Source organism: Cotesia glomerata, unplaced genomic scaffold (genome assembly GCF_020080835.1).
Source record: "Cotesia glomerata isolate CgM1 unplaced genomic scaffold, MPM_Cglom_v2.3 scaffold_11, whole genome shotgun sequence".
Taxonomy (NCBI): domain Eukaryota; kingdom Metazoa; phylum Arthropoda; class Insecta; order Hymenoptera; family Braconidae; genus Cotesia; species Cotesia glomerata.
Window position 1 is genome coordinate 836,876 of NW_025401443.1, and position 20,023 is coordinate 856,898.

The 20,023-nt window shown below is 39.1% G+C and overlaps 1 protein-coding gene and 1 long non-coding RNA gene across 2 annotated transcripts in view; both read right to left on the bottom strand.

Moving 5' to 3' along the window:
- Window positions 1-20,023, bottom strand: part of LOC123273588 (lachesin-like) — a gene marked incomplete at its 3' end in the record, with an annotated part of 449,749 nt that overhangs the window by 269,733 nt on the left and 159,993 nt on the right. The window lies entirely within an intron of this gene.
- LOC123273614 lies at window positions 3,741-4,289 on the bottom strand. Its single transcript, XR_006511334.1, has 2 exons — window positions 4,015-4,289; window positions 3,741-3,874 (listed from the first exon to the last, which is right to left on the bottom strand). It is a non-coding gene; the product is annotated as an uncharacterized LOC123273614 (long non-coding RNA).

Below are 20,023 nucleotides of genomic sequence, written 5' to 3' on the forward strand. Positions count from 1 at the left end.
GAATTACTTTGAAATTCCTCGTTCGATCAATTTAAACTTTAAGGTTATTTATGAGGCTTTAAAAACTGCGTTGAATGCCACAAACTACGTAAAAATCAGTTCATTCATTCAAAATTTATTGCGGTTGAAAAATTCGACAAATAGTGTTTTATTCAACTTCTAGCTGATTTTTGAGCTCGGAGAGCTCAAAATGATACGAAAATAATATTTTTGATCTCGAAGAGCTCAAAAACGTAACAAATGCAGTTTTGTGCGCTCAAGTATGAAATGAGCGGGAAGTTGCAGGGATGGCCTTTAGGATCAACCATTTTCCTAATTTTTTTTTCTAATTTTTGTAACTAATGAACCATACATTCCTCTGCAATCTCCGTTGAATATTTTTGTAGAGAATTGAACGCTCTACAAAAAAGTTTTGATACTATTTTTCGATAAGTCAACTCATTCAATAGTTATTCAAGGTTATAGTTAAATCCATTATCAATTCTGCTGTTTTTCTGAATGATTTGGCAAAAATATTTTTTCTAGAAAAAATGTTCCCTAAATACACTTCTCACAAAAATTAAGGGAGCAAAAAAAAAATCCAAATTTTCGGAGGATTTTCAACAGGCTGTAACTTGTAGAAAAACGGTCGTAGAGCAAATAATCAAAAGCAAATTGTAGTTCTAGTTTTTGGATCTGAGTTTGAAAATTTTTTTTGAAATTTTTTTTCGAGTAATCTTAAAAAAACCACCGAAAAAAAATTTTCGAAATTTTTTTGGTTTTTTTTTATGTGAAACATCTATAGGCTCACTTGTAAACCGAATTGTTGGCGTGGCGACGCTAGCCGAGGCGACGGGTCGCCACGCTATACTAAGGTATACATATATATATTTTATGTGTAGTCGAGTGTACGGTGTGGCGACGGGTCGCCACGCTATACTGAGGTATACATATATATATATATATTAGGGTGATTTTTTTTTTTACTTTATTTTTTTTTTTTCGGTCCCATCGTGAATTCTTGTTGGAAATACCCAAAAAAAAATTCCCTGAAAGTTTGAGCTCTTAATATTAATTAACGTCCTCGACCAAGGCATGTGAATATTTCCCATTGAAAATACACAAAAACTTTGATTTTTAATTTTTGAATTTCTAAAGCTCAGCGGCATTTCATGGGATCACTTTGATCGAAGATGGTTTTTTCTAAGAATTGAACGCTCTACAAAAGTGCCCATTGCCGCAAAGTCGTAACTCACACTGGCGAGGCAGTACGGGCCACTGAACCTGATTTTTTCATAAAATTGGCATTTTTTTGCATTTATCTCGTAAATATCAAGAGCTACGGAAAAAATGTAAGTAACAAACTTGTAGAGAATTCAATTTCCAACAAAAAAAGTCTTATAAACCAAATCGCTAAGATCAATATTAAGCGAGATATTAAGCCTTGAATATATTTTTTCGTGAAATTTTGGCCGATCATTGATTTAAACTTATTAATATCTTGTTTACTTCCTCTGTTTTTTATATTTTTTTTTCAATATATTTTTTTAAGGCTAGAAAACTAAAGCAAAAGTTGAAACGGGGATCCACCGCTCTCTTGGTCGCCTCTTAATTTATTTAAGGCACCACTGGATTTTTCCCACAGTATCCAGAAACTGGCCCAGAACAAGGAGTGAAAACTCAGGGTCGGAGAGATTGTCAGGAAGGATACAGAAATTATAGGCAGAAATTCATTTTTACAATTCATTTTATTTATCCAACCCTTAATACAAAATCAAAACCCCTTACAAAATATCAAATTACTTAATCCCGACGATATCCTCTTATGGAGCGTCCTATCGCGGTTACTATCATAGTATCTATTCCCGAACAGTACCCTCATATGGAGCGTCTATACCGCGGTTTCTAGCTTACTACCGTTGTACCCCAAATCCGGCGTCTATACAACGGCTTCTAAGTGTGCCCAGGAAGCAGAGGAGGATACCATGAATCCCTAGGCTACACTGCAATATTATTTATCCACACACACCCACAATATTTATTTAAAATACTTATGCCTATTGCACCCCCGACCCGGGCGTCTATGCAAAGGACTCTAAGTGTGCCCAGGAAGCAGAGGAGGATACCATGAATCCCTAGGCAACACTACAATACTTAACACTAACCCACCCACACTATTAATTAAATTTCCAAACACACTAAATATTTCCGGATTCTACAAATTTATTTTCCAAAATCAAACGAAATCCGACTCGATGCCTGGATCCATTTATCTCTTCAACAAAATACAAAACCCGAGTTCCTAATTTATTTCTAAAATTCCTAATCTTAATTTCTAAATTAAAATCACTAACTAATTTAATGTCGTGGTCTTAATAATACAACAATTAAATATTTAATACCAAGAGGTCTTCGTATCTTGTATTAATAGATTAAAATCCATTGACAGAGGTCTTAATAATCTGCCAACAACGTGTTGGTTACTTCCGAGATTTTACCAAACTTAATTCTACTGAATTTACTTAATTTAATTTATAAGCTGTTGTGTTAAATTACTCGGCTTTGTCTAATTTATTTTACTAGAATTTATTAATTATTTTTCCAAGTTATTTTTAATTCATTTTACCAGAATCTATTAGTTTATTTTATTTTAATCGAACTTATGGAATTATTTATTTTGTCCAGATTATTTTATTTAATTCATTTTATTTATTTAAGATCTTAGCTTTCAATGACTAAAATTTTATCAATTAATTTCATGTAATTTATTTTTACTAAACTGTTTGGCTTGTTCTTCAATAATCGAGTTTTATTTTCTCTACGTTGTTTTATTTTACGTTCTATTGTGTTGCATGAAAAACTTAGCATTTATTTTATTTTATTTGAGGATTATATTCTGCCTAGCAACACAGTACGATTTTAGTCTCGACTTTGAGTGTCCTCTACCCAGCGCTTCACGCGGGACAAGATGGCTGACGCTCTCGCTCGGTCTTGCGTCTCTGTCGCAAGTTTTTGGTGTAATTTTTTCTCTGACGAATTTTTACAAGTTTTATTTTCTACTTTTAATTAACAAATTTACACGAACAATTTTCTAGCAATTTTGACTGATTCTAAATTTATTGCAAATGATTTTATTTTAAGCAATTAAATTTTATTATAAATTATTTTTTTGAATCTAATAAATTTTACTTCAAATGATTTTTACTAAAGTTCCTCTAAAACATTTTACTGATTTTATTTTAAGCAATTAATTAAATAAATCCGACCAACTCGATTATCAACGACATTTTGTTCTACATGGCACCGAAGTCATGAAATGACCAACCGAAATTATTCCTGGTAAAACCAATTCAAGCTCTGCCTACGTAGTTAACTAACAAATCCGAAATAATTCCTGGTTTTGTTAATTAATTATTTAGTAATTATTTTTGACTTGCTTTTAACTTTAGTCTAATTTTTATTCTGGACTTTTTTTCCTCTCAAATAAATTCTTAAATAAACTCTGCCTCTTATTTCCAATAAATTCTCAAACATTTTCTAAACAATATTTTAAATAATATCCCAAATAATATTCCGAGTAAATTCTAATGAATAAATTTCCATATAATAATTAAGTAAATTCTACGACGCAATACTTAATCTAATGATTGTGACCGAACGCGAAATGGCGGTGACCTTCAGCCGACTTCAATGCCTGGCTGATGCCGCACCACCGAGAGATTATTGGGACATTTTATTTGTACCTGGAGTTTTTCTTTTACGACGTTAATGAACTCCCTCGAAGAGCTACAACTCCTTGTCGTCGTCACTGGTACAAATCCCTCCTCGGTGGAAAATTCTGCTTGGCAGCGAGACCTCGGTCACCGTCACTCGTTTCTCCGAATATTTTATGAATCTGAAACCGCAATCAAGCATTAGAAATTGTTAAAATTTAAGATCAATTTACGCAAGCCGACTGAAGGCCTGGCAAGCAATAAATTAATAGATTTGATCGCTTCGTTCCACTTGTACGAAAGGCGACAAATAAATAATTACCTGTGCTTTGCTATTAATTTTTGCGCGACTGTTCGGTTTGACTGTTCGGTCACAATGACTCTTCCGAATTTTGTCGGTGCGTTTCTTTCTTCCTCTGCTCTCCCCACTCTCACTGCCGACACCTCCACCTTGGGGACTCACTCACAAGTGTCAAACTATGACTACGAGGGCTTCAGATCACAGCGCTCTGTGATCCGTCGATAACATAATGGGTGCGGATAAAAGGGCTTTTAACGGGTAACGATCACTCCGTTACAAAGTAATAATCTACAATATTTAATCTTTAATGATATTAACCATTTAATCAAACTCTTTTCTCTTTGTTTCTTCTCCGTCAGTAGGTACTTAATAATCTAATGGCAACGTTGCGATGTAACTAACATCGCGGTGATTCCCCCACCAGTTGATCAACAACGTTTGACAAAAAGTACGCGACCAGCGAAAGCTCAGTCATTGTCCGCAAATCGAAAGCCTCTCTCCTCTCCAAAAATCCCCTCTTTTACGTAACCTTGAATTAGTTTAATAAATCGCCCGCCTAATTGCAGCGCTTTCTTTGTTCTTTATTGTGTGATACTAATGCCGCAAATATCGAGAACAAAGCTCAGTGAAAACTGAATGTACTCGCGTCGCATTTGTATGCTTTACGTTGCGTTACATTTTTCTATCATTTTTATTCTTGTCAAAGATGTCTGAACAAATCGGAAATAGAGTTTGTAATTATTTAATTGGATTTGAAATTCATAATATTAATAATATTTAGTTACCTTCGTGTAGGGATGTATTGAATCTCTTTATATACAAACATCAATTCTTAAAATTAAGTATACGAGCAAGTGCTAGTAGTGTGATCAGTGATACGAATGCTATTTGGGCCAATCTTTTGATTCCAACTTCTCGACCTCAGCACAGTATTAAAAAATTGGAAAAAATTCACAGTGACTACATGAAACTGAAGAATCATCGAAGTCGTGCAAAGACATCGAAAAGACAACGAACAAATGTGGAATAGTTTAGCAAACGTCTTGATAAATTATTTGACATTGCAAATTGTGCTGCACTAAAAAATTTACCGAAAAATTTGCAGCAATTTTTGACAGATTGTCGTAAAGGAAATAGAAATATCTATCTACCAGCAATTGACGTTATACCAGAAGAAACTTCTGGAAATCTGTCTGCGATGGAAGTAGAAACTCCCAATAATAAGGAAATTGGTTAGTTCTAATATTATAATAGTTTTGTTTAATTATATTTGATTTGTTTAACATTCAGCTAATATGTTTACTAATTCACTGTTAACATTTTTCATTTCAGGAATGAAATTATCCCAACAGTCGTCCTTAAATAATTTCTGTAGTTCCATATCGAATTCCAGTGAATTGAAGCGAACTTGTTCAGACTTTGAAGATACAATGCCAGCGCCTAAGAAAAATAAAATTGATATTCTGACTTTGGAATTAGTATTAGCACTAGATAGAACTAAAACTAGTAACAGAAATACGATGTACATCATTTCTGCTGTTATTCAAAGTTTAGGACTAGAGATTGATAGATATAATTTAAGTTACTCCACTATTCGCAATGCGCGTATTTCAAAAAGAGAAGAAATTGTCGATACGATCAAAGAAGAAGAAATTTTTGATGACTCTCTCGTAGTGCACTGGAATGGAAAGATGCTTCCTGCGAGAAATGTTCAACCAAAAGCAGAACGATTTTCAATACACGTCACCGGAATAAATACTGATAAAAATTTCAAAACTCCGATTCTCTCTGATGGCACAGGTGAAAGCCAAGCTTCAGCCATTTTTGAAACGCTGATAGAGTGGGATCTTTGCGATAATGTTAAAGCAATGTGCTTTGATACAACTAGTTCAAATACCGGTAAGTTAATGTTGTGGTTGAATGAATTTATATCACAGTATTTGTTTTTTGACTTGGGAAGAAATTTTCAAATGAGAATTTGATTAATTTTTTTAATTATTTTTACGAATGTTGAGTTAAAATATAAGCTGAGTCAAAAATTTGAATAACTGATAATTAAATAACAGTTTATCAATAACTAATTCTTTGTTTTAGGTTGTTTTAATGGCGCATGTGCATTATTAGAAGATAAAATTGGCCGTGACTTATTATATCTTGCTTGTCGCCATCATACTTCTTAATTGATGTTACGAAATTTTGCAGAAGTTGCTTGGCCAGTGACGAATAGTCCAAATGTACCAATTTTCAAAAGACTCAGAGATAATTGGGAAAAAATTGATAAATCTGCGTATGAAATCGGCACAGAGGATAAAGATATTGCACTTATTTTAAATCAAAGAAAAGACGATATTCTTGACTTCATAGAAAATCAACTGAAGGTATTAATTAATTCATAAATAGTTTTACCATTAAAAGAATTATTATTTATAAAGTTAATTTCTTTTACAGTCATTAGATCTTTCTGATACACTGATAGAAGGACTTGTTAATATTTAATAAGCTTTATTAACTGTTAATGAATGATTTTTTAACATCATGGGATTTGATAAAAATTTATTAACAGTTAATTAGTATTCATTACGTAGAATTTATTAACTGTTCATAAATATTTATTAATTTATTAATAGTTAATAAATATTTGTCAACTGTTAACAAATATTTATTTAGGATAAAAAGCAAAAATAGCAATTTTCTTTTGACACTTTTTATAACCCTATAACTGGAATACATTGATAATAATTCAATTCACTTAATAAATTAACGTTTTTAATATGCAAAAATATAAAAAATAATTATGAGCTGTTATAGAATTTGGTAGTTTACAATAAATGTTATTATAATGTAATATAATTAATGCAAATAATTTATAAGGATGATTTTTGTTTATAAGCAACCTTCATATCATATGATATTGCAAGCCAAACAAATTCACTCAACCAAGTATTTATTAACTGTTAATAAATATTTGTTATCTATTAATAAATATTTATTAAATATTATTAAATGTACTTTTCTTCCTAATAAATATTTATTTAATGTTAAAAAATATTTATTAAATTAAATTATTATCTTCAAATGAATCAAATTATTAATAGTAAATAAATCCTTTTATCAGTGTAGTTATTTTGCATACTTCGATATAACTCGAATTTTTAAGTGATTTAGTTTTATAAATTTTGCCTTTTTAAATAATATTTTTTACTTTAAAATTCTGAAAATATCTTCTTTTCTGGCCGCAATTATTAAATTTTTCTTATTTTTTGTTAGAATCATCATCCGAGAAATGATTACAAGGAGTTTTTGGAGCTGAGCTGTATCTTTTTGGGTGGTATCAAAAGTCATAGAGCCGAATTTAAAGCACCTGGTGCTTTTCATCACGCACGGTAGTTATCGAAAGCTCTCTATTGCTTGAAAATATATATGTTTAGAAACCAGTTTAAAATGGCAGCAAACGAAAAAAAAATTTTGCAGAAAATATGTGTTTTCATCGTAATATTTTTTGTAAAAATATGGTTTACTGCTCCTAATGCAATAAATGCTCCAAACTCGGATTTGCAATTAGTAAAAGATCTTATTGACTACAGAAAAATACATCCAGAAATTGCAAATGCAGCACTCGATAAATTGTCTCGGCATTTGTGGTACTTACACGAAAATCTTGCTTGTTTAGCTCTTTTTGATGAAACTGTGTCAGTAGAAGAAAAAGTAAAGATCGTACAAAAAATAAATTCCCAGGTAGCGGTCAAAAAGCCTAATAAACGTTTATCAGTCGCTTATAAAGAAAAAACGTCGTTATCTGAAAAAAACATAAGCGATTTTGTTAATCCAAACTCATTGTTTATTTTTGAGCAATTTGAGCTCCCCTATGAATTTTTGCATACAGATCCAAGTTTGTCGGAATCAAATCTTGAGAATAAACGATGTTATGATACATTCAGAAAGTTAAAAGTAGTAAACGATACTGCGGAAAGAGGAGTAGCGCTAGCCTAAAGTTTTAATGAAGTATTGACTTATAACGAAGATGAAAGACAAAGAATTTTTCAAACTGTTCAGCACCATCGATCTCAATACACATCGTGTAAAAAATCACAATATATTGACAATGAATTAATCTAACAATTCATTTTTCTGCTTTTAATAATAATTAATTGGTATTGTTGTTTTTATTTTTATTAAATACTTATTGTTGTTAATATAATTCGAACTATTATAATTTAATGAACTGTTAATAATATATAAATTATTCAAGTGTAATTGAATTCATAAGTTTTATGCAGAAACTCGTAAATCCATTATTTATTAAAGATTCTTAAGATATAAGCTTTTATAATGTAAGATATCATATCCTGTTTTTCTAGCCTTAAAAAAATATATTGAAGGAAAAATATAAAAAACAGAGAAAGTAAACAAGATATTAATAAGTTTAAATCAATGATCGGCCAAAATTTCACGAAAAAATATATTCAAGGCTTAATATCTCGCTTAATATTGATCTTAGCAATTTAGTCTATAGGACTTTTTTTGTTGAAAATTAAATTTTCTACAAGTTTGTTATTCACATTTTTTCCGTAGCTCTTGATATGTACGAGATAAATGTAAAAAAACGCCAATTTTATGAAAATATCAGGTTCAGTGGCCCGTACTGCCTCGCCAGTGTGAGTTACGACTTTGCGGCAATGGGCACTTTTGTAGAGCGTTCAATTCTAAGAAAAAACCATCTTCGATCAAAGTGATCCCATGAAATACCGCTGAGCTTTAGAAATTCAAAAATTAAAAATCAAAGTTTTTGTGTATTTTCAATGGGAAATATTCACATGCCTTGGTCGAGGACGTTAATTAATATTAAGAGCTCAAACTTTCAGGGAATTTTTTTTTGGGTATTTCCAACAAGAATTCACGATGGGACCGAAAAAAAAATAAGGTAAAAAAAAAAAAATCACCCTAGTGTGTATGTGCGTGTGTTTATATATCTTAGGGGGGGGGGAATCCTTCTTACGGATTCCAGGCATAGCTGTTCGGCCTGGATATGTGGCGACTCGATGCAGCGTCATACTAAAACTCGACGCTAACGCCCCTACCCACTAAACCCTAAACCCCTTTTCTTCTTTCCTCTAATCCCTCATGGAAACCGCCGTCAGGCATTTCTTCGTGAGGGAAAGATCTAGCTACGGCTATTTCTTCTGGTGGCAAAGGTGTTATTTTTCCTTCCTTCTAGTTTCTGTCATTTGCCCTTTTTCTTTCAATGGAACGCATCTCTGTAAGCACTTCGGTGGTAAACGTGCTTGTGGCGTTCCAGGCAGCTTCGGATGACAGCATTTCTTCTACTATTGACTCTGGTGTGATTTTCTTGTTCAGGATCTTCTTTAACTCATCACGCTGTGGGTTAAAACGAGGGCACTCAAAGAAAACGTGCTCCGCATTTTCAGCAACTCTTGGGCAAGACGGACACTCTGGGGAATTATCGTGCTTGAAGCGATAAAGGTACTCCCGGAAACAGCCGTGTCCTGACAACATCTGGGTCAGATAGTAGTTGGCCTCGCCGTGATTCCGGTTAAGCCAAACGTCAATCCTTGGTATGAGACGGTGTGTCCATCTCCCTGTCGTCGCGGCGTCCCACTGCGATAGCCATCGTGCGATGCTGTTCTGCCGTTCTTTAGCTCTGAGTTCCTCGGCACTTTGTGCGGCTGTCCTCTTTCGTTGGTAAAGGTTACGTTTTTCCTCAGCTAGGACTCTGAGCGGCAAAATTCCGGAAATGACACACACTGCTTCCTCTGATATTGTTCGAAAGGCGCTGGCTACTCTTAGCGCACTCAGTCGGTAAACTGGACATGCTTTCCTCCATGATTCTTGGATCTCAAGTGCGTCGGCCCAAATAGATATACCATATGTGAGGACCGATGTAACTACTGATGATAGCAATGACCTCCTTGTCTGCTTCGGGCCACCGATGTTGGGCATCAATCGTACTAGGTTGGCTACTACTGCTGATGCTTTGGTGGTCACGTGTTCAAACTTGTTGTTTAAAGTTAAGTCGGGCATCGAGCATCACTCCCAGATATCGAATGAATGGTTGGGATGTGATTTCTTGGTCTCCGACGTTTAGATTGATCGTTTCCACCACTTTTCTGCTAGTGATAAGTACAGCCTCGGTCTTCTGTTTAGCCAGTTGTAAATTTACTGTGTACATCCACTGGTTAATTCGCTCAAAGGTGATAGCGAACATATGTTTTATCTCATCAAGATGCTTGGCGACTATTACTACGGCTACGTCGTCCGCGTACGCTTCCAGTTTGACGTTTCTTGGTAGTTTCAGTCTCAGCAATCCGTTGTACATGACATTCCAGAGAAGTGGACCGAGAACAGAACCCTGCGGTACACCTCCAGTAACATCATACTCTTTTGGACCATTCTTCGTGTCATATCTCAGGACTTTATCTGTGAAGTAGCTAGCGACTATCCTTCGTAGGTATCCTGGTACGTTTATCTCTTGAAGGGCTTGCATGATGCAATCCCAGTTGGCGGAGTTGAAGGCATTTTTTATGTCTAAAGTTGCCACCAGGCAATATTTCTTCGTTCCCCCCTTCCATCTGGTACCGGCGATTGCATCTTTGGCTATACCGACAACCAGGTTGATCGCGTCCAGGGTTGATCGTCCTTTCCGAAATCCGTACTGATTGTCTGCCAAGAGTGGATCGACAACTGCTTCTATCCTTTGGTGGATTATACGTTCTAGTATCTTACCGGCTGTATCCAGCATGCAGAGTATACGATAAGATGACGGTTCTACCGGTGGCTTTTTCCCTTTAGGAAGTAGTACCAGCCGTTGTTGTTTCCACTTCCGAGGAAAAATCCCTTCCTTCATGCAGATGTTGTAGACGTCGAGGAATAACGCTGGCGCTGCATTAATAGATGTTTTCAAGGCAATATTAGGGATTCCGTCCAATCCCGGTGCTTTATTATTCCCGACGCGGTTACAAGCTTCCATCAGTTCTTCTTTCGTAACAGGTGGAATATCATTCAGTTCGTCCTGTGTCAACAGATAGTTGAAAACGCGCTGCCGTGGAAACAGCGCAGTCACGATCTTCTGTAAGAGTTGAAGACACGTAGGAGACGGCATTGGCTGATATTTCAGGTGTGCCATGACTACCTTGTAAGGTCTACCCCACAAGTCTTTGTCCACCTCGTTGATTAGCTCTTTCCAGCAGTTCTTCTTGCTATCCTTGATGGCTTTGTTTAAATGTCGATGAGCTTTCTTGTATTCTGCGACTAGTTCCGCTGAGTCAGGCCGCCGATAACCACGCTGAGATATTCTTCTTTTCTTGAGACACTCTTTCCGTAGGAAGCTGATGTGTTCGTTCCAACAGTGCACCGAAAGTCTTTGGTTCATGCCCCGTTTACGGGGCATGCAGGTGTCGCAAGCCTGAGTCACTCTCTTCATCAAGTCCTTGGTCATTTCTTCTGCAGATCCAGTAGTAAGCGGTTCACTATTTAGGGCAGCTACTAGAGCACCTGGGTCAAAGGATTTCACCTTCCACCCAACGATGTCAAGTTTCTTAGCCGGTCTTCTAGGATTCTGGTCCTTTGATACTTCCCAAAGAATCGCATTGTGATCGCTGGCCGTGTAGATCTCCATCACCCATCCACAATAGAACTTGCGTCTCCTTTAGTGTACGTCGGCGCATCGCCGCTGTTTAACAATACTACATCTAACGTAGAAAAAGCTTCCAGTAGTTCTTTACCTCGAGCGTTGGTGTGTTTGCTGCCCCATTCCACTGCCCAGGCGTTGAAGTCTCCAGCTATTGCCACTGGGTAGTACTGCTTCGCGTCCTCCGTCAGTCGATCCAGAAAGTCCATGAATTCAACAATAGTGAGGCTAGGTGGTGCGTAGCAGCTGTAAAAGCGGATGCCATCTACCGATGCTGCTACAAAGCCGGCGCTGCCATTGTTAACGACACTCTGGAAGGGGAGCTTACGACAGGACCATATGACAGCTTTTTTGGTGCAGTCAGTTTCCCATGGTTGGCCGCCGAGGTGTTTATACGGTTCCGATATAAGCATAGGTCAAGCTTAAAGGTCAAGCTTCTGTTCACGTACTGTCTGCATGAGCAAATCATGTACCGCTTCACAGTGGTTGATGTTTAGCTGCAGTATTCTCATTTTCGTTTATCAGTTATCTTCTTGAGTGCCTCTTGGTATACTGGGCATCTGCTTGTGCCGGCATGATGGGCGTTATTCTCTGTACCGGATTGATCCGCACACAGTGTGCATTTAGCAGGCTTATTACATTCGGCGATTTTGTGTCCCTCTTCTCCACATTTAATGCAAAGTTTGGAGCGGTCGACTTCACTTGTGCACTGAACCGCACGGTGTCCAAAATGCCAGCATTTATAACATCGGACTGGTCTTAGTACTGTTCTAATACGACAATTGGTCCAGCCGATCCTAATCTTACCCTGTTCTCCTACCACTTTCTGCGCTACCGTTGCTGCCAGAGTCACCGACGCAATTTGTGTTCTGCTACGTAAGACCTTACGAATTTTAATGGCTTCTACTGTTATACCACAATCGTTTCCAGCTGCCTCTTGTAAAGCTGTTAGAATGACATCTTTAGTTGTAGTATCGTCAATATCGCGAATTTCCAGGTCTTCTTCAGGTCCTGCACTAATGACATTTGCGTCCTCCTTAAGTATTCCCGCGACAGTCTTCTGCAGGTCTTTACTTCTATCACTACTGCCTTTCGACAGCGTGATGAGAATGTTCCCTGTCGCGGTCCTGCGTATCTTCTCGACTGTGTTGCGGACCTGATCTGGGCGAACGTCCGCCTTGATCCGTGTAAGTATTTCAGAATACTTATCTTTGTTCGCTGGACGGATAATAAGTGCCTCCGGTCTCGTTGCTGTTCTTCTTGGCTTCTGGTTCGGCTTCGGTGGAGGCACCAGAGGTTTTTCTGGTGGCAGTTTCTTGCGCTCCTTCTTCTCCTTTCTGGACTGCACCTTTTCCCAGCCTGCCATAACTAGGAACGGGTGTACCCTCGGAGATAGTACTCCTACCCCAGTTCCCTGAGGCCTAGCCGACACTTAGCCAGTCCCGGAATACACGGACGGACTAGACTCGCTCGGAGCGGTGAAGATTCCGATCTCTAACACTCACTGCGTACTTCCTGATCAAGGCCCGAAGTGGCTGGCTCCTGATCCACTGCTGCAACTTTCACCTCGACAGAGCAAGCTCACATCAGCCGTGGCCTGCATCGTCGGAAACTACGATACAGGTTCCGGACCCTCGCAGTGAGTTACAGCAGGAACCAATCGTCTTGCTAGGTCAGTTAGTGTGACCAACCCATTAAAGGGGAGTTTTGTCCACGGGAGCTTATTCTGTTTGGTTATTTTGCTTGGCTCCTACCCGCTGTACCTCATCAACTAAGAGATTAAGTGTCATCCAAGGACAGCGAGCGTTCTCCCATCCGCTCGGGGAGACGCGCCCGGTAGCAGTATCTCTTCTGCCCCGAGTGTGTGTGTGTGTGTGTGTGTGTGTGTGTGTGTGTGTGTGTAAACCTCTCATAACTTTTGAACGGGTCGACCGATTTGATCGCGGTTGGTGCCATTCGAAAGGGTTCGACTAAACTTAAATTTTGTATACAAGTTGGACCGATTCGGACCAATAGATTTTGGGAAATCTTGAAAAAACTGCGAAAGAAAATTTTTTCAAATGTGGTTTTTTCAATATCATTCAAACGACTTGTCCGATCAATTTCAAAAACTGATCAGCTTTCAACATCAAAAAACCACGTTGATTGCTACTGAGCCGGTCAAAATCGGTTTATTCGTTAGTGAGTTATCGTTGACAATAGAAATCGAAAAAAGTGATTTTTTCGAATTACACCAAAATTTCTGGTCTGATTAATTTGTGTTTGAAATTATATCATCGAATTTAAAAAACTGCGTTGAATGCCGCAAACTGCGTGAAAATCGGTTTATTCACTCAAAAGTGATTGCGGTTTGAATATTCAAAAAATAGTGTTTTATTAAACTTTTATCAGACTTAAGAGCTGATTAGTTTTTGAGGCCGATCGATTCAGCCAATTCGGAGATATTTCAAAAAAATAAAAAAAATAACAACTTTTTGTTCTACTTTTTTTGCAAATTCTCGAAATCTACTGGTCCGAATTGGATCCAACTTACAAAAAATCTAAGTTTGGCGAAGCCTCTTTCAATGACACCAACCGCGATCAAATAGGTCAAGCCGTTCAAAAGTTACGACTGGTTTACACACACACACACACACACACACACACACACACACACACACACACACATACACACACACACACACACACACACACACACACACACACACACACACACACACACACTTGAAGCAGAGGAGAAACTGCTACCAGGCGCGTCTCCCCGTAGCGGATGGGAGAACGCTCGCTGTACCTGGTACAGAGGGTAGGAGCCAAATAAAATACGTTCCCGTGGACAAAACTCCCCTTTAATGGGTTGGTCACACTAACTGACCTAACATGACGATCGTTCCCTGCTGTGACCCACTGGGAGTGACCGGAACCTCGTGTCGTAGTTTCCGACGATGCAGGCCACGGCTGATTTGAGCTTGCTCTGCCGAGGTGTAAGTTGCAGCAGTGGATCAGGAGCCAGCCACTTCGGGCCTTGATCAGGAAGTACGCAGTGAGTGTTAAAGATCGGAATCTTCACCGCTCCGAGCGAGTCTCGTCCTTCCGTGTATTCCGGGACTGGCTAAGTGTCGGCTAGGCCTCAGGGAACTGGGGTAGGAGTACTATCTCCGAGGGTACACCCGTTCCTAGTTATGACAACCCGCTCCACTCCGTACGATGCGCTGGTGAATTTAAAAGTATGAGTAAACTTCAGGAAAACAACAATAGTGAAAACGGGCCTCATGCCCAACAAGCAGCGATTGAAGCAAGCGCTGAAATGAAGCGGTCGCAAGCGTTGGAACGCCTCGAAAAGCTGACCAGTGAGCTAAATGACTTCATCCAATCTAAGGTCAATATCCACAAGGAGATTAAGACCAAGACGACCAGCGTAGCCAATGCCCTTCAGATATTCAAGAAACTTGATGAAGAATGGCGTTTAACATTATGACGCACTTTTCGCACTACACCGGAGAGAAGCATTCAAGCAACTGTCGTGAATGAAGAAGCAATGGACACTGGAGCCGAAGGTGACGGTAAATCAGTCGTGGAAGACAGAAGCAGAACTAGCAGCATGTCAATTAAGAGAAAAGATCGATCTTCTCCCGACCCAACGATCAGCCAAGTTGTGAAGAAAAAGAACCTGAAACCAAGCCTTCCGAAAAACACGGCAGTGCAGAACGCCGGAAAAAAAGAGGTGAATGAATGGCAGAAGGTCCAATCCAAGAAGGAGAAGAAGGAGCAAGCGAGAGAGCGGTTACCAAAACAACCGGTGAACAAATCTCGACCGGAGCCTAAGCGGAAAAAACCGCTAAAATTCACCAAACCAGATGCCTTAATTATTCGACCCGTTAAGAAGGCAAAATATGCCGAGATACTGCGTTGGATTGAAAAATATGTCCCACCAGATCAGACCTGTGACGTCGTTGACAAGGTTTAAAAGACGAATGATGGGAATATGCTCATTATGCTTTCCAGAAAGACGGCAGACAAAGGACAAGCTTTGCTGAAGACCATCAAGAGCATCCTTAAAGAAGAAGCGCAAGTCATCTGTAAAGGCCCAAAGGAACAGCTTGAAATCCGGGACATTGACGACGAAACAACTAAAGACGATGTCCGGAAGGCCTTACAAGAGGCAGCTGGAAATGACTACGAAATACCCGAAGATGTCATTAAAATTCGTCCGGCCTACAGAGGTACTCAAACTGCTTCGGTACGATTGCCAGCAGCAATAGTGCAGAAGATACTCGGAAAGACAGGCAAAATAAGGATTGGCTGGGTAAATTACCGTGTCAGAGCAGTTAAGACACCACTACGATGCTATAAGTGCTGGCACTTTGGGCACACTACTGCCCAATGTAAAAGCGAAGTCGACTGATCTGGGATTTGCATCAAATGTGGGCAAACAGGTCATCAAGCTGCTCAATGCCCAAATAAAGTGAAATGTGCGTTATGTGCGGAAAAACCTGGCTCTCAGGACACTGCTCACCGGTCTGGTTCTGGCCGATGTCCAGTCTTCCAAGAAGCACTCCAGAAGCTGACAAATAAACGAACATGAGGATACTGCAGCTTAACATCAATCACTGCGAAGCCGCGCATGACCTGCTTATGCAGACAATACGGGAATTAAAGCTCGACGTTGTGCTTTTATCGGAGCCATATAAACATTTAGCTGGACAACCTTGGGAGACTGATATCACCACGAAAGCTGTGATCTGGGCTTGTGGTAAGCTCCCTTTCCAGAGTGTAGCTACCAATGGCAGCGCTGGCTTTGTAACAGCATCAGTAGATGGCATCCGTTTTTACAGCTGCTACGCACCACCTAGCCTCTCAATTGCTGAGTTTACTGACTTCTTGGATCGACTGACCGAGGACGCGAAGCAACATCATCCAGTAGCGATAGCCGGGGACTTTAACGCCTGGGCAGTGGACTGGGGCAGTAAGCAGACTAATGCACGAGGAAAAGAGCTGCTAGAAGCTCTTTCTACACTAGATATAGTCTTGCTCAACAGTGGTGACACGCCGACCTACACCAAAGGTGACGCAAGCTCGATTGTAGACGTCACTTTTGTCAGTACCAGCCTTGCTAAAGGTAACTCTAACTGGAAGGTACTGGACATCTATACTGCCAGTGACCATCGTGCGATACTCTGGGAAACGTCAAACGACCAGAACCTCAAGGGGCCTATTAAGCAATTTAACACCGTCGGTTGGAAGGTGAAATCTTTTGACCCAGAAGTATTGCTAACAGCCCTCGATAGTGATCCGATAGAGACTGGATGTGCAGAAAAACATACTAAGACCCTGATGATGCGAGTAACACAAGCTTGTGATGCCAGTATGCCTCGCAAACGTGTTATGAATTCAAGACCTGCGGTACACTGGTGGAATGATCATATCAGCAACCTTCGTAAAGAATGTCATCGAAAGAGAAGAATATCTCAGCGTGGCTATCAACGACCTAACTCTGCAGTGCTGATTGCAGAGTACAAAAAAGCTCGTCGTGAACTTAATAAGGCCATAAAAGAGAGCAAAGGAAGATGCTGGAAAGAGCTCATATACGAGGTCGACAAAGACGTGTGGGGTCGGCCGTATAAGGTGGTCATGATGCACCTGAAGAAACAACAAATGCCGTCACCTACGTGTCCCCAACTCCTTGAGAAAATCGTCACTGCGCTGTTTCCACAGCAACACAGTCTCAATTATCAGTCAACGCAAGGTGAACTGGACGACATTCCACCTGTCACTGAAGAAGAATTGTTGGAGGCCTGTAATCGAGTAGGAAATAATAAAGCGCCGGGATTAGACAGAATCCCTAATATAGCCTTGAAAACCATCATAAAGGCAGCACCAACATTATTTCTAGACGCTTACAACGCATGCCTCAAGGAGGGGACTTTTCCTCGTAAGTGGAAACAGCAACGGTTAGTACTTTTACCTAAAGGAAAGAAACCGCTAGAAGAACCGTCATCTTACCGACCACTCTGCATGCTAGATACGGCGGGTAAGATATTTGAGCGTATCATCCATCAGCGAATAGATGCAGTAGTCGACCCACTCTTGGCTGACAACCAGTATGGATTCCGGAAAGAACGATCAACCCTGGACGCGATCAACCTGGTTGTTAATACGGTCAAAGAGGCAATCGCAGGAACTAGATGGAAGGGTGGAACGAAGAAGTACTGCCTGGTGGCTGCCTTGGACATTAAAAATACTTTCAATTCCGCTAATTGGGACTGCATCATGCAAGCTTTCGACGAGAAGAACGTGCCAACATATCTTCGCAAACTAGTGATTAGCTATTTTACAGATAGAGTGCTGAAATATGATACAAAAAATGGTCCGAAAGAGTATGATATAACCGGTGGTGTGCCACAGGGCTCTGTTCTTGGTCCACTTCTGTGAAATATCATGTATGACGGGCTCCTGAGACTGAAGCTTCCAAGATGTGTCAAACTGGTAGCGTATGCGGATGATGTTGCCGCAGTGATCGTCGCCAAACACCTCGACGAGATTCAACATCTGTTTGACATCACTTTTGAGAAGATCAACCAGTGGATAGATACAGTGAACCTTTAACTAGCCAAGCAGAAGACCGAAGCAGTGCTTATTACCAGCCAAAAAGAAGTTGAAACAGTTAAGCTAAAAGTCGGCGAACAAGAAATCACATCACAACCTTATATCCGATATTTGGGAGTGATGCTTGATGCTCGACTCAACTTCAAGCAGCAAGTGGAACATGTCAGTGCCAAAACGTCAGTAGTGAGGGCTAGTCTCGCACGACTGATGCCGAACGTCGGAGGCCCAAAGCCGAGCAGGAGGCTATTATTGTCATCAGTAGTCACATGGGTGCTCACTTACGGAATATCCATTTGGGCCGACGCACGAAAGACGCAAGAATCATGGAGAAAAGCTGGACCAATATATCGTATGAGTGCCCTCCGAGTAACTAGCGCCTTCCGCACAATATCAGAGGAAGCAGTGTGTGTTATTTCCGGTACTCTGCCTCTCAGAGTCCTAGCTGAGGAAAGACGGAACCTATACCAATGAAAAAGGTCAACCACACTGAGCCCTGAAGAACTTACAAGGGGAGGATACGACCTTGGGGAAACGGATTTGGATAATCTTTGACGCAGTGATAGTACACCATGTGGGTATACTACCTCTGAAATACTAAAGTGCAATACTCGAAAATGGCTGAGAAAAACGCACTCAAAGTTTACTCAGCACTATAATATATTAATAGGTAAATAATTCATACATTAAATTATTCTTTAATAAAATATTTTTTTATTTTCAACTTCATTTCTATAAATTATCTACGGTGTATATCATGAGATATTTGTCATTCATGAATAATTCTTATAACTCTCATATTCATTATAAGTTTAACTGAAAAATATATACCTGCGCCAGACAATAAGAAGGGTCGAATATGGTATGAGGGTACAATAATTCTTGTCCTCGAGTTATTGTAAACTGTACATCGATTCGAGCTCTGTTGGCCCACCGGAAGAATAGTCATGTTGTTGTCCTTGAACCTATGTTAGTCCCACCACTTTTTCAGAAGCTTGACTATAGCAGTTAGTTTCTGAATTTCGACACGAACAGACGTATTTGTGCAGTGAAATTTACCTTAAAAATTGTTTTATAATTTATAAAATGTCATCAAGCGAAGCCAGTTCTTCTCATGGAGATGAAAACACTCCTGATACATCCTTACATAGTGATTTATCGAAGCAACGGCTAAAAGATGGAGTAGTGTATTATGAAGGTTTACTTCTTGAAAGTGATTTAATTGTAAAAACATCTTCGGACACTCTATCTGAAGATGCTATGTTGATTCGTAGAGAATTATATGATAATACGTTAGATATATTAAATAAAAAGAAGTTCGTAAGCGATCAAGAATTGATTCATGCTCAAGAAGAATGCCCAGACGGAAATTTTGAAGCAGTAGAAGATAATTCAGTTGATGACTATGTTCCAGATGAAAAAAAAAAAACAAAAAATGATGGATTATATTCCTCTGGAATATAAAATTAAAGTTTTAATCATAGCAAAAGCTCACCCTTCATGGAAACTAGAGACATTACAAAAAAATGGATGTAGTCATTTGAAGAGAATGGATCATTTGAAAGTATGGGAAAAAGATGTTGAACATGGTGGAACTAAATTTGATAAATATCATGTGATTGATTCTTGGACGTATGACCGCTTCGTCGAGGCAAGACAAAATTATCAACAAGTGACTACACGAAATTTGCAGCAATGGGCTTTAGCTGCAGCCAGCCAGTTTCCTAATCTTCAATTTACAGCGTCCGACCCATGGGTAAAAAAATTTAAACAAAGACACAACAT